The 15,675-nt window shown below is 42.6% G+C and overlaps 1 long non-coding RNA gene across 2 annotated transcripts in view; it reads left to right on the forward strand.

Moving 5' to 3' along the window:
- Window positions 1-1,399: 1,399 nt before the first annotated feature.
- Window positions 1,400-15,675, forward strand: part of LOC112942745 — a 16,834-nt gene continuing 2,558 nt past the window's right edge. The window contains exons 1-4 of one of the 2 annotated variants that reach the window (XR_003248437.1): window positions 1,400-1,685; window positions 2,151-2,334; window positions 10,414-10,569; window positions 14,562-14,702. This is a non-coding gene — a long non-coding RNA (uncharacterized LOC112942745). The remainder of the gene's footprint in view (window positions 1,686-2,150; window positions 2,335-10,413; window positions 10,570-14,561; window positions 14,703-15,675) is intronic. The other variant, XR_003248436.1, reaches the window with a different exon arrangement.

Below are 15,675 nucleotides of genomic sequence, written 5' to 3' on the forward strand. Positions count from 1 at the left end.
ATAGTATGGAATTTTGCTTTTTTTTTTTTTCCACCGTGGATTTTTTTGGCAAGGCTATTAAATAGAAAAATAATAAAAGTTGAAAATGCTTAAAATTCTACTGGTGTCGTAGTTCCCAGAGAGACCTCTCCAAACTGCAGCCCCCATGTGCAGTTGCCATGGCAATCTCCCATTTGCCTTTAAACTCCGGCATGCCACATTCCCTAAAACTTGCGCAGAAAGTGTCTCTCTCATAAGCAAAGGCTTGTCAGTCAGGTACTTGCCACGCTGTATCAATAAACATGTTGGTTTATTTTTCCTGATTTTCCTTCACAGGGAGAGCTGGAGGGTGTTTTGTTTCTTTTTTCAACACATCTATGGAAGTTCCYGAGGGCTATTTTACAATGGAATTAGGAAAAGGCAGAAAGTGTATGTGGAAGCGAGGAGGAATAGACTATATTAGTTGTTTGCTTTCTCTGCAGTGCAGAATATGCACACATCTATACAGGCTTATTTCCCCATGCCTGCATTCATCCTGGCTTCTTATTTCGGATGTGAATCTTTGGGATCACGGCAGTTCTGAATCCTTGTATTTATATGCCGAGCTTCTATCTCCACTGATAAGAGCATTTCCTCTGTTTGCACAAGGTTCAAGCAGAGCTTTCTATGTGAAATAAGTGGTTGTTGCTGAGGGATGTGGCTCCTGTATCGTGATAAAGTGTATTTGCTAAATAGCTCATTCTGTGTCCAAACAGGCCCAAAATTCAGTTCCACATTTGGCCATTTTCTCTGGCCCTGGAGGAAGGAGTTCCAGCTACAGAGATTACAACAATGTATTATCACAGGTACTTGAGGACGTTGAATTTGATTTTGAAATCTGTATTTATGTCTAACGTCACTTTGGATCTGTTATCAGACAGGGCAGGTGTGTTACTCAAACATGATTGTTCTTTTGACATACAATAAAATACCTAAATGCTTGTAGGTCTGCTCGTGAAAGACACTGTAGAAGTGCAAAGTGGTGTTGCTACACTTAATGCAATACCAAATTAAATCGAGTGAACTTCAGTTCCTAATTATAAGAGGTAGAGAGTATAGAAATCTTCTCCAAGACAAATATTTTTATATTAAAAGGAATTTGCAATGCAAAATTAAAATGTTGCTCTGTAGCAATGCAACAGGAAAAAAAAAATCCCTTGTGACTTTTTCTTCAGAATATATATTTTTTTAATTTAATGGAGTTAAGCCTTGTTTATTTACCTTCTTGATTACATTAACCAGCGAGGTAGTGATTAAAGGCAGGAGTGTAGCCCTTGCTCATTATGCTTAAATGCCTCCTGTTTCTTTTTAAGGGAAGGTGATTGCAATAAAAACACCTGCCTTGGTTTACAAGCAGGTTTGGCCCTTGCTGAGGAGACTGTGGTGCTGGGAAAAGCCAAGAATTAACCCTGCTTGGGACTGCAGAYGTGTTTGTATAAAGTGCTTTTGTTTTTTGTTTTTTTCTTTCTTTTTTCTTTCTAGAATCTAGTATTTGCTGAATGCATGTGCTGCAGTACTGAAGCTGAACAAGGGCTCACACCTGGTGACAAGAAAACACTGGTGTTTGAAAATCTGGAAAGAGAGAGATCTTGGAAAAATGGCCTAAACCTGGCTGTTTAATTCTATATATTCCTCGCTGTACAGAAAACAAAAGAGCCAAAGCATGGGTAAAGTGGCTTTTGAGTGAGTGTATGTGTGTTTACATTAGCATATGAACTGAATCAAAAGGACTGATTTTTGGGGGGGTTAATCTAACTGGGTGTAAATCATTGGCTATGTCAAGTTGTACCCACTCAGGAACTGCTGTCTTGCCTTTTTTTCTTTCTCTCTCTTTTTTTTTTTTTTTTTTTTTTTTTTGACTTTTCATTTAAAAACTACATTCTTTCTTTCCCTGTGTTGTATTTGGATTGCTGTGCAGTGAATTTCAGAAATACAAGCAAAAGTCAATGCACCCCAGTGGAAAGGTTTGGAGAGATAACATCTTATATTCCTGGTGTTTAATTAAAACCAGCTTTTATTTGCTCTACCTTTTAATTAAAGAGGAACAAGATCTTAGCTCTTCTAAGGCATCTGGTTGAGTTTATGAAGCCTGTTTTGGGCTTTTTTTTTTTCTCAATTGTTTTCCTTTTCAGTTTGGGATTCAAATCCGCTACGGCACGGCTTTTATCAARGGGAGGCTGGACAGTTTGCTGCTTGGCTCTGGAGAGAGGCACAAGCACGAAACTTCCCTCTGTGGATCCAAGCTGATGTGCTTGTAAAGCCGGTGGGGGGAGAAAATCTTCCCTGCAGCTGCAAACTTGAGCAATAAGTGGCAAGGTAACAGAAATCATGATGAAAAAGAAAATAAAAATAGCAACAACAACAACAGAAAAAAATCAGAATAAGCTTAAAGAAATCACTTCTATCATTATATATTTAGGATCTTAAATGTGTTTGTGCAGTCAGAGAGAGTAGTTTAAAAAGTACTTATTTTACATCTGTGTGTTAGGGAACAATTAAAATAAGTTCCCCAAGTATTTTTAGTGCATTTTACGAGCTATTTTTATTGCTCTGAAAAAAATCAGTGTTAATATTGATTAAGAATTTGGTCTTGCTCCTTAATATTTGTGTTATATGCTTTCAGAAGAGAAGACTTTGTGCTTTTCCTTAAAGAACATTTTATTTTATGAATTCTCTCCCTCAAGAGCTAAGGGCAGCACCTTTTAACTGCAAAATAACCAAGGTTAAGATTTATTGCAGAGTTCATTCAGAAACTTTCCAAGATTAAATTATTTTCAGAGTGCAATTTGCTGCTGAATTGCATGTTCTTCTATCATATTTAAGATGCCTCTARAGTTGGCAATTTCAAATATATTTTTGCTAATAACAGTCCAAAGACTTTGCCAGCTTCTGTTGCTGATTTGATTTCCCAGGTTTGTAGGATTATGTACCTGCTGGTGATTTTAACACTGTTAATTTGGTTCAGCAGGAAGGTACCAATTGCACATCGCTTTCAGTTTGTTCTATTTTCGTGTTGCTCAGTGTTTGCCAATGTTTTACCCCACCGAGAATAGTTTGGGTGCAAAAGAGCTGTTCTGGGCTCAGTGCCTGAGAAGATGTAAGAGTTAGTAGAAGACCATAAGGTGTAAAAAGCAAACAAAGTTACTGGAAGACCTTTTGTGATTTTGGGGGGGTTTGAGGGCTGTCTGTCCTAGCTGCCCTAGGAGCAGATTATGATTCTGCTAATGCAGAATATTCTGAAGTCTGAAGTTACTGAAGTAACTGAAGTTACTGGCATTTGGCTGCAGAARTCCTAGCCTATGGTGGCAGGGATAGAGCTGGATAACCATGACTAGAGCTTATCAACAGTACGGCACTAAGCTCCTGGAAAAAGACAGATTTAGGGCAGCGCAGCATGTATTTCAGTAACAGAAAGGAAAATTGATAAGGTGATCAAATACAGCAGTTTATCCGTCTTTCTAATCACACATTTACCTAGCTCCATGTGCATTTAAATACATGATTTTGTTCGTACAAAAYGTGGTCTTCACTTGAAATGGAGAACTGCTGCAAAATGGCTTGTTAGGCAGCCAAACAGAATGCAAAGAGTGATGCTTCCTGGGACAGTCTGCCCCGTGGTAGTTGTATTTCTATTGCAAGCTTGAGTCACTGTGTCACCCGGAGTCTTAAACTGGGTATTGGGTTGGTTGGTTTGTACCTACACAGGAGGAGAAAATTATGGGATGGGAAGAAAGGAGGAAGTGAGTGTGCCCCTTGGTATTTGCTGCCCTCAGACGTGTTGCTGTGATGTAGCATGTGCAGAGGGAGAAGCTTGCAGAAGAGTTTGCACTGAACGATGCCCGCTTTGAACGCCTTGGGGTGTTCACCTGAATGCCTGCTGAAATGCAGGTATCTAAGCAATGGGAGAATGTGAGGTTGGTTGAAAACCAGTGTTCAGATTAGCTCCCTGGCAGTGTTTCACACAGCTTTATTGCCCTCTGGAGTGCTGTGCAAACGTTAGCTTGGGAAACTCCCTTCTGCCCTTGCTGGAGCAGCAGGTAAGAGGGAGACCTGCTGGGCACTGGGACACTCGGCAAACATCTGCCACGAGGAAGGGCCCACTGGGCTGGGGCCTGTAGGAGCGTCGTCATAAATGAGAATTCCTGATGTCTTTGTGTGAAGTTTTGCTGTTCCCTCTTCCCCCATCCCATGTTTCCAGGAGAAAGGCATGTGCACGCCGCACTTGCCTCTGCTCTGGGAAGCCTAACCTGTGAATGAGCTCCTCATTATTTTGCTCCATCTTTATCTGCGTACATCAGGGCCTAACAACAACTGCTTGGGCTAAAATTTTCTGTGCTCTGTTTAGCCTGRTTATTTTTTGAAATTGTTTTGGAGTAGATGACTTAGCTGTTCACGTGACTGTTATGAGAGACAGAGGCATCTTGCTGAAGCTTGGGCAGTCTCTAGCACTAGAGCAGGGTGCAGGCAATGATGTGATGCATCCTATGGGTGTTCAATCAGTGTGTGTGCTCTTCTGCCTGTTGTCTTTGTGCACCAGCTGAGGTACTCGTGGCTCCTCGGGAAGCTTTGCCCGTAACGCAGTCATGTTTCTGAGCACTCAGTACTGCAGACATGAATAACCTTTGAGCTCTCTTTATGCACAAGGTGYACAAACAAGGATGCAGACAGAAGGGGGATAAACGCATAAAAATGATTTGCAGAGGAAAGATTAAAATGCTGTATGCATAGATAGGTAGCCATGCATGCATTCATCTATTTGTGTCTTTTTAATAGCCATTTCTGTGCTCTCCGTGGCGAGTCCCTGGGTGAGATCTCTTATTTGCACAAGTTGTCCTGTGCTTGTCCTGCATGGGAGAGATTTTAATCGCGCACCACGAGAGGGCAGTGCCTGCAGCTGGATTTTCATACACGGGTTTCAGATGTTTGCACAAAACGCGGTCAGGTTCCCCTCCCCACCCCCTGCTTCCCCTCCTCTAGCAAGAGATTATCTTGGAGACTGGGATAGGGTTTTGGCTCTGGTGCTTCCCTGCTCGAATACATTTGGGCTTAAGCAAACAGTCCGGGTGGGAGTCAGCTAAAATTAGACATGGTGATTGCAGTTGCACTTTGTTCCCACAGAAGGAGCTGATGTGGCTCCGGAGGCTTTTCCCCAATGTCAGGCTGTGCTGGTAGCCCCTACAGTTAGTTATATGGTAGCTTCTGAGCCCTCAATTTTTTCAGGGCACCACAGTACTCATTACAAACCCTTGCACTGTTGTAATCTGTTCCTGCCTTGCATATTTCAAGCTGTCTTTAAGGGTTGTGTACTATGTCTTTGTGCTGCTTGCTTAACATAGTGAGAGCTTGGCATCTGGCCCTGGAAGTTGTGCAGAAAATGGGCTGGTCACGATGAAGAACCAGCCACGTGAGTGACACCAGGTGTCAGGATAAGAAAAGGTCCAGTGGTGCCAGGTAGGAAAGAGGAATTGCAAAGAGCAGCCCTGGCTGCCCGGGTGAAAGGGACTAACTTCTTTACACTTGGGCCTTCAGGCTGCTTTTCTCTCTTAACCAGCTGGCCTTCCTGGGCTGAGATTATCTTAGAGTGACCCACAATGGAGGTATTGCCACCAAGCATCATTCTGCACCATCTCCAGCTGCCACCATGCGTGGGAGCAGGTTCCAGGGCAGACCATGGTGGTAGTGCTCTCAGGGCTATGGGATTTTAGCATGAGAGGTACAGAGATGCTTTATCCTTCTTTGTGATGATGAACAAAAGACTGTTTGGGAGCTCCTGTGCTGACTGTGCTTGTCCTGAGGGAACAAATGTTCCTATTAGAAGAGGGAAAACTGTGTTCTTCTGACCAACCAGTGCTGAGCATCCAGAAGGAAACTCGTGTGAAGACAGTGCATGGTGCTTGGCTTTGGACAGAGTTTTAACACAAGTCCCTGCAGTCAAGCCTCCTTCTCATAAATCTAGCAGCGTATGTATTGTGTGTATGGTTGCATGCATGGAGACAGCTACAGCCTGGGGTGATCTGTCATCGTGATGACAGCCGTTGAGCAGAGTGCTGACTTCAAACATCGCTGTCTGCATGCAAACTGGAACCAGCTACCATGGCTGACCTTGCACTGCTGGTGTAAGATTTGCAAAGCCAGCCATGGAGTGCAACAGGATTGCATGCCGGACTATACACAAAGCCATCTCCTCTCATCCATCAGGAATGAGTTGTTGGTAGGGGCCATATTTTCCAGACAATTTCACGGCATGTGGCTAAAACCACGGTATCTCTTCTGCATGAGACAGTGCCTAGCTGCCGAAATGAGATAAACGTCACCGTGTTGCTCAGCTGTTTCTTCATTCTAAGTATAGTCTTTCTTCATAAGAAAATCTTGACTTGCATACGTGTTGTGTCTGTGTTGTCTTGCATCACCTGTTGCATATGTGTCATTTGCTTTTAGGGTGTTCTCTTCTGCTGTCCCTGTTCTGGTAAATTCCATTGCAATCCACCAGAAAATCAAAGAGCATTTTGCAGGGTGTCCAGCTTCTTTACAAGCAACACAGGAGTGACTCCAACAGGGTCCCCCTCCAAGGCAGTCTTATCAATGTCTAGAAGGCAGCTCAGCCTCCAGTCGCTGTTGAGGTCTTGAACAGTGCAAGCTGAGCAGCACGTGAATTGTGAAGTCTTCCATGGCTGAGCTCTGTCAGCACAAAGCAGTCTTGCCCAGTTTCTTGTCCAGTCTTGGTTTAGGTGAAATGCAAGAGTCCATTTCATTCATGCTGCCATAGTAGGACTCCTGAAACTGAAACGTGGTGCTGTGCATCTGTAGTAAAAATAATAATAATCTCCCTTGACCTTTGTTTTTTCTCCTAAAGAAACTACCAACTTATTTTCAAAGAAGAAACTTCTTTCTTTCTAGTAAGGGTGTGACTCCTTTTGCTCCAGAGTTTCCAGGTTGATGAAGAAAAAATGTGGTATACTGTTTCAGRAAGAGTCAGTAGTTTAATTCTGGGGGAAGGAAGGTGTAACAAATCTTTCTTGTTTTTCTTGGCAAGGGCCCARGTGAGCTGGAAGCAAGGAGTGTGTTTCAACTGAATAGTTCTAGCGTTGTTGATGGGCCACCGAGCTAGTCCTTGGATGCAATAGGACAGGATCGTTCTTCTGTACCTCCTGGTTTCCTTTCCTAACCAATCTGGCCATCGAATTTCCAGTGAGAGATTCGAGTGATTCACAGATGATAAGGAAAGGCCAGAGCTTATCTGTGCTGCACTGCAAATGACCAGGAAACAGGAGCCTGAATTTAATCCCAGGGAGGATAAGAGAGCTGTTTGAAAGTCAGTGTGCTCCTTTAGGTGTCTATGGATGGACTGAGGTGCTTCCTGTAACACTTCTCCTTAAAATCTTCATCTATGCCAGAGTATATTTCAGGCTGTACAATTCATTCCTGTGTGTGTATAATGGGATCTATTTAAGCTATGGGAAGCCTATAACTGCTATTCCTTGGCTAAAATATGATCCCGGAGTTGAGGTGAATAAATGGGAGAAAAAAAAATGAAGATGAATATCAGTAGTTCCCTCACAGAGAATTATGTTGCATTGCCAGTTTTAGTTGGTACTCCAGCACGTTAACTGGAGACCTGAAACCTGGGAAACTTTTGTCAAGCATAGCACAGGGGAAGAGCCAGAAGTGTTAGAAAAGGAGATGGGTGGACATGGAGCCTGTTGTTGTTGTTTGTATTTTTCTAGATTTAGCTGGCATGAAAATGTAAAGCACAGAGGTCAATGCTCCGCATGGTACTTGCTGCCTCATAGACCCTTTCAGGAGAGGAAATTCATTCAGAAAAAGACATATTTCTTTAAATATACCTGAGCTTAGGGCTGTGAAGGAATGGCTAAGTTAAAAATCCCTGAAGAGTCAAGGCTTTAGAGGAATCTGCCTGTGTGCTGCTCAGTAGGAGGAAAGCCCTAACACAGCCTTGGCTTCCTTTAGCCRGGGAGGGCTGGTACCATCTTCACTTCCTTCTGTTCCTCTCAAGTGAATGGAGTCAGCAGAGAGGCTGAAACTGTGATGCATCAGAAGCTGGTTTTAGTGCATTATGCATTCACCAATTCAGCAGTTGGTTACTTCCAAATGGTTTATCAAAATATCTCCCAAACATCAATTAATGCCTTGGGCTAGTGTGTCAGCTCAGTTACCTTGTCAGACTCCAGATAGCTCAGGAAGGACAGAGACWGACTGTCCACTCTAGCCAGTGTAAATGAAGTGTGGCTCTACTGAAGGCAAAGGAATGATACTGGTGTCAAACCAGAGTGAGCATGAGGAGAAACAGCTTCATCAGAATTAATGGTGGCAATAAATTTATTGACTCCTGCTTACTGGCTCAAGAGCCCAGGATTAGAGCTTTAACTCCCGAAAGGAACGTTTTTATTTCTGGTTTTGACTCAAACCCAAACCCCAATCCCTGCATATCCTGTGGCAGGATTTATTGGCTACAGTTTTCCGAGTTTAGAGTCATCATCAAATTCCAGCAGCCTGTTCCTCAAAGTCATGCTTTGTGCAATGGTTCCTTGACAGCAGCAGTGATAGGTACTGTCAGGAGCACCTTACATAGCAGGGCGTTTCTCAGTGCTGACCAGCATGCAGACCACAGGCCAACTGCACTTGGACAGCCACAAATCTCTTAAGAGCTCTATGGTGGTGTCAAGAAAACTGGGTTGCAGAAAGCTCAGCAGCTTTTCTGTCTTTCCTGACATTGCTGTTTCAGCATGGAGCGTTGACAATGAGAGTCTCCATCTCAAAATAAGACTTCAGCTCTGAAATCAATAGCCAATTGATTGGCTCAATACCTAGAGCTAGTCCCTGCTGGAGTCCCCACACTGAGGAAAATCCTTGTTCCRGGGCTGCTTTTGTCACTAGCTCACTTCTGGTGCTTGTGTACTCTCCAGATTATATGTCCATCCATGGCAAGTAATTCGTGAGCCTGAGAGGTTGCCTGACCTTTCTGTTAGTGTGCTTTCCTGGTACTCCTTCACACACCTAGCTTGCTTTGGAGGAGTAATTTGCCAGAATTTCTGGGTTGGAGAAAAGGCCAAGAGGTTTCTACAGCCAATGTTTATTTGTTTCCAAACGGGTCATCTTGTATCCTGCAAAGCATCAGGAGTGCGGTGCAGATCATGCAATCCACCTGGAGAGCTTTACCACTGCAGCTGAGATAGAGGTGACTTTCATGTTGTTAGTGCTTCAGTGCAGCTGGAGATTCCAGGTGGGTCCTAGTGTGACAGGTATTGCCTAATCACAAAGCATTTGTGGGCTGGAGAGAGTGTTTGGCAAATAAAGGAGCAAGAGGAGAGTGGATCAGTGTGTCGGTGATGTGCTTCAAGTCACGCACATGGGACCCTCACCCCAGAAAGCAGACTTTTCTCTACTTATGCTGTACATTTTAAAAAACTGATAGGCTTCAAGGCTCATTTCCAAAAGTGACCAAAGGAATGTGAACAGCAAATAGGCAAATTTAGAAAGGATGCAAAGAAGTACTAGGGAGCTACTGTAAAGCCCACTCTGCTTGTCTCTGCACTGTTAAGTGCACCCATCTTTCAAAGACCTGTCATTTTCTGTCTAAAACCTGAGGTCCCATATTACTTGAGTGCTTGGAAAATTTCCCGTCTTCACTAAATGATTCTGTGATTCTGTAAATACTGGATTGGTGAAGAGACTTGGATGAAAATAAACCCAAACCCAAACTCAAACCCACATAGATAAGAATTTCACTAGTGAAATGGAAGCCATAAATCAGTAATATTGATAAGTGAAATAGAAAAGAACATAACAGCTCCCTCTTAAATATAACTAATTATATTAGAATGTAAATTGCAAATACACATTTACTCTCTTATTCTTTGAAACCTGAAATCTCAGTGCAGTAGCTTGGGTAGCCTGCTTCTCAATGCTGACCTATAACACCTCTGAGAAACAGGCTGAAAATATGGATTCATGTAAGTTAAGCAATTATGATAACGCTAAAAGTTAGGTGTTTTTCTCAGTCAGATACAAACTAATCCAAAATCTCTGGAGGCTCCGTTAGCTAGCATTATAAAACAACCATGTTGAACAGAATTAGAAAATGTCTGAAAGTGTTGTGAAAATAAGCAAAATATTTAGATTCGATTTTTAAGAATGAACCATTCCCATGATCACAAGAAGTTTAAGTAGATTATATCTAAAATTTTGAAACAAAGCTTGCATTTTTTTATTGAAATGTTAACTTTTTTCTGAAGATGAGCTATATTTAAAGCCTTTTGTGAATGTGATAGCTGAATGTTCAAAAGCAATTTGACTGGTCCACTCCCACTGACAACTCCCAAATTGTTGTGTTTCCTTAAAATAAAATTCTTCTTTCACTTACTGCTTGTGTTCCAGATTGCCTGGTGGTGACCTTGGAAGCTGTTCTTCAGGCACTGTTCCACATAGGATTTGGGATCATGTCTGGAGAGGAGGATCTCACTGAGCAGAGCAATGTACGTGATGGCCAGCCTGAGTGTGTCAATTTTGGAGAGGCACTTTTCATATGGAAAGGTTGGTACGTGGCACCTGAGCTCATCAAAGGCAGAGTTGATGCTGAGCATCCTCTTCCTCTCCCTGATGTTTGCGGCATGCCTTTGGACCTTGTAGGGATGAGGTGGGATGCGACGGGGACGTTTCGCCAGCGTCCTGGGCCCTAGCTGGGATAGGGAGCTGTCCAGTTCAGCACTCTGCTCCAGACCCAGCTTTCCTCCCGTGAGGTCTAGGAGGGCGAGCRGGTCATCAGGCACCAGGGACCGGCAAGCTAAGGAGGGCCAGGGTCAGACCTCGTCTGACAGGAAAGAACAGTCCAATAGGGAATTATCCAACTGTGTTTGGAGCTGGTGGTTGGGATCTGTCTGGTCCCAAAAAGAAAATTCAGAAATGAAGTCTTCCTGCACAAAGCTCTAACAAAGTTCTTCCATCCTTCTCCCTCACCAATCTGAAGCAAGTTAATAGAAATATTTAAAACTTCAAATCAACTGTTTTTTCAGGAATGCTTGATTTCAGTTTTAGAAGACTTTTATTAATAACTATCTACCTCTTCCTCTCATGCTCCTTCAAAAAAAAAAAAAAAAAAAAATCAGAAGGGAGTCTGGGTTGTGTTCTCAAGGCAGACTATTGCAAAAATTTCCCCAATTGCAAATCCAAGGGGATGTCCTAATTTAAATACTTCTGGGCTCTTCAGCAGGGGAAATGACCCTATTCTTTTCCACTCAAAACTAAATAGCACACGTACTTCTCTTTTTATTAGTTGTTAACTAGGAAGGAACATGAATGAAAGAAACAAGAAATAACCAATTTCCATTGATGTTCTCCTTGAAAATCCACCAAAGTAATTACCGAGATCTTCCTCAAGTTCATTCTCTCCTCCTACGATTTAAAGTAGGATTCGCACAGAGACTTTGTTTATTGTAAGAGGTTGGAGGAAGACAATATAACACAGTCCTTTATCTTTTTTGATCAAGCTTTAATGGTCACATATTCTGCTATGGACAAACAAAACTCTATTATAAAACTGTCAGAAACRTGATTCTGCCCTCTTTGACAACAGAAGCCAGTTGCATCTTCTGATTTTCTATAGGGAGGATGGTTGGGTTAGAATTGTAGCATGAACTGCGGTGTTAAATGGTAATGCTGTGGTACTTATATTAAACAAGTTAACACCACTTGGTTAAATTACTTTCTGATTCATACTTAGGTTATATTGCTTGTGGTTGTTGCAGATATTTGGTGCTCTATCTCAGGCTATAATAATCCCAGGAAAATATAATAAACTGGAATAACCACAATAGATGCAGTCCTAAGCTAGCTGTCAACCTTTTTGAGTTAGAATCTCAAGGTTTTGAGTTAAATGCTCATACCATTKGGACTCACTTTTTTTTTCTCCCCCATAACCTACTTCCTCAAGCAAATTAATCAGGTAACCCAAGTGAGAATATGTGATAGGGCTAATCATGGCTAAAAGACAAGCGTGGGTCTTTGTCTGGTCTACTCTGATGGCTTAGTGAGGGCACAGAATTGGCACCGGTTTTGAAAACAAGTAATTTGCCATAGTACCAACATACCCCAACAGTATAATATTGGTATTATGAAATTTCATCCAAATAGTAACCCCAAATTAAATAGACTAGGAGCTATAGGACAGGAAGAGACTTGCATGAGGTCATTGTCATAGGTCATGTTCAACTGAGCAGTTAATAGCATTTGGCCACCTGAGGTACAAAGTCGCTTGAAAGCTTTTGAGAACAGTAGGTCATCTTCTGACCAGGGCTTTGGAGGAAGTAGTTGTTGTCCACTAAGAACAATGGGCAGAAGCAAGGARTCTCAGCAAGTATCAGGGATAGTTTTATGCACTGGGTTTCTCTTTCTCAGCAGATGCTTCCTCAGTGCTTAATGTTCCCTTCCAGATCATCACTGCTAATAGTGTTGCCTGGGGATATGTCTGGCTCCACAGATGGAGAGCAGATGCTCCAGCAAGCCTTCTTTTAGCATGTTCAAGGGAATTTGGCGCTCAGAGACACTCTGGGCAAAGTGGGAGGAGGGAATGGGAAGAAAGAGAGAGGGGAGGGAAAGGGGGAAAAAAAAAAAAAAAAATCTCCCCTGAGACAAGCCAACTCTGAAAGAGGTCAGGTCTCAGAGGAGAAGCTGAGGTTCATCCCTCATACAAGCAGATCCTTACCACAGTTTTAGAAATATTGCACTCCAAATTCGGGGGCAGCTGCAGGAGGGAACAGCAGAAATATTTCTGTCGCTAGGTTCATCAGAAGTAGAGGCAATGTACAACAAATTGGGTGATATTTGCACTTGTCTGGGAGATGTGGGTGAAGGATTTTAAATAGTGGACAAGGTGGCACTTCAATTTTACATTGAGCTAGACCACTGTTGATTATAATAGCTTGGTAAAATGTTGACATCTACTCTATAGTCTAGTCAGAGTTGCCTCTAGGAGCCTCTTCAGCACTAGCGGGGTCTGAAATAACATTTGGCCATTGGTCGTTTTTATTCAGTAGGGCTTAACGAATTTCCTTTCCTTCTTGAGTAAAAGACTTTGTTCTGGGTTTATGTCTTTGTTAGACAATGAAGTTATGGGCATTTGAGTTTCAAGGCTGAAATAATGTCTAGGTATCTATGACTCCATGTATAATTTTCTCAYCTCATGCTATGAGGCATTTTCCTTGGTCCTGTCTGCTCTGCTTCTCTTATCTGACCAAATCCRCTTATGGTAAAAACTGGGATTTTTCCAGTATCATGGAATTTCTGGTGTAAATCTGTTTTCAAGGAATATCTCTACAGCAGTTGATATTTTCTCCACGATATCTTAGCAGTTGAAAGTTGCTTCTTGTACCTGTATCTAAAAATAAGAATGTCTCCTTGAGATTATTCTGGAGCTTGATCTCTCGCCTTTTCTCCTTGCCCCATTGACCATATTTTGGGTCCAGCTTGATGAACCTTCCCAGTGACATTTTTAGTGGAACCTACGAAACTTCCTACTTCTGGCCAAACTGTTTCTTTTGCTGGGAATTTAGTTTGAGCACGTTTTCAGCGTCTTTAATTGCATAATAAAGGGAGTCAGTCCCTTAGTGTGGACACAGAACAGATGTAGACAAGAACAGATGCTGTGCTTTCGAGTTAGATGGCTTCAAAATGCAATAAGTCCATCATGAAACTGCTGCTAATCCAAAGGTAAGCCATGCAGCCACATGCATTGGCAGCGTTGTGAAGTGAGTCCCAGGTGAATGGAAAAGACCAGGTACAAGATACTAAAAGTTTGAGGAATGATTTATCTAGGAGAGACAGTACAGCTTTATGTCATTTAGTTCATCACAAGCTAGTAATGGCCCTGCCAATCTGCAGTGACACAGAAGGATGTCCAGGACCAGAACCAACCTGGTAATAGGATTTAAGCTCCCTGCTGCTTACTGGTCAACAGCCACAATCCTATGGGCTTTTTTTGATCCATGTGTCGTTCTTGGGGCACCTGAGCTACTGAATATACAGTTTGTGAAGCACTAGGGACAAAAAAAAAACCAGTGCAAGTATTATCGGTTAGCRCTGGAATGTGCTTCCTTTCAACTTAAAACAATAGCAAATGTAACAACGTAATGAAAAACAGAACAAAGATTTCCAGGGCAAGAGCATTTCAAAGGACTAGCAGCTATTTCTGAGATGTTGAATAATTTTGAAATGAAACATTCATAGCATACCCAGGATGTTGATTTGAAATGAGAAAGGTAACAGGACCATTATTATTCACAGGGTAACAACATCAGACATTGCTGTTCAGCAGGGAAGGCACTGCAGAATGATTTTTAGCCTAACTTTGATTTGTCTTTTTTTATTCATATAAACTAGTCAAGAGAGTCACTGATTTTAAAATGTTTGATTTTTTTCAAAGTATACTTAGTCACTTAAACCTTTCTGCAAGGTGTTTGCAATGATAGAGAAGATTAATCCCATTCTCACTAGGRGAAGGTGTTTTCTCTAACAGAACTGCTTTTTCACAGAGCCTTTGAGGAGCTGGAGGACGAATGAGCTTTGAACTGATGCTGCCAAGTAATTGGTCATCCAAGTCGGTGCACTCGCATGGTCATATCTGGGTGATRAAATGCTTAAGTGAACTGAAGTGCTTAAGGGAGATTCTACAGGTAGGTGGTGTTTCTTGTGCCTTTCTCTACCTTTCTCACCCGTCTAAATCATACCACAGAATKCAATGCATCTTTCAGAGTCTGGGGCTACACAGTACCTGTGAATAGCCCTGTCTCTCTAAGTGATGACAGGTATCTTCAGGTAGAGGGGAAAAATGCCATTCATTTAATATGTCGTGCTTAACTGTTTTATTTGGATGCCTCAGGGTATTGGCTTAGGACACCCGTCTCCCATTCACAAGTGTCTTTAAAATCCAAATATCATCAGAGCAGTGAGTCTGGTCAGTCATCAGCCAGGCAGGAGCTAAGAAAAACCTTCTGCCCCTTTATTGTTGAGAAAGACAAATCTCGGTGCCTTTGCCAAACCACTGTATATAAAAGATATCTTCTGCAACGTGCATGAGCAGTTTTGGGGAGAGGGACTTATCCCGKCCTGGTGGAGCTGAGGTGGTGCAGATTGTGCCATGGCTCTGGCAGGGCTGGAAACCTGCGCCCCATCTCCTCCCCGGCACAGCTCCCTCCCGTTTGCTGCACCTGCACCGTGGTCCTCTGGACCAGTTAATCACACAAACAGCACCTCGTAAACCTGCCTGGAGACCCTGGGTTTGAAAACAGAGTCACTCAGGCGGATTTACAGTGTGATGCTTGTTTGACTGACAGCTGTTGCTGTTTTATGGGACGCCAGCACATGTTCGCACTATAAAACAGGAACAATAGCTTCAGAAAAGCTCCGTGTGTGTGAGATACTTCAGTCCTGCGCTCAAACCAGGCGACAGTTCTTCCTGCTGTTAGCAGCCACCTTAAAATGGTTAGGACCTGGTCCAACCCRCTCCATCCATGGCAAAGAAAGTCCTAAGCGTGGCAGTGCTGGCGCTGTTGTTCTGTTGCTGTTGCTGAAGGTGCAGTCATTACTGGTTGAGCATTAGATAAAAATAACCCTGCTAAAAATTGAAGCTTCAGGCAGTTTATTCTT

This window comes from Nothoprocta perdicaria, unplaced genomic scaffold (genome assembly GCF_003342845.1).
Source record: "Nothoprocta perdicaria isolate Ctin4 unplaced genomic scaffold, notPer1 scaffold_132, whole genome shotgun sequence".
Classification (NCBI taxonomy): Eukaryota; Metazoa; Chordata; class Aves; order Tinamiformes; family Tinamidae; genus Nothoprocta; species Nothoprocta perdicaria.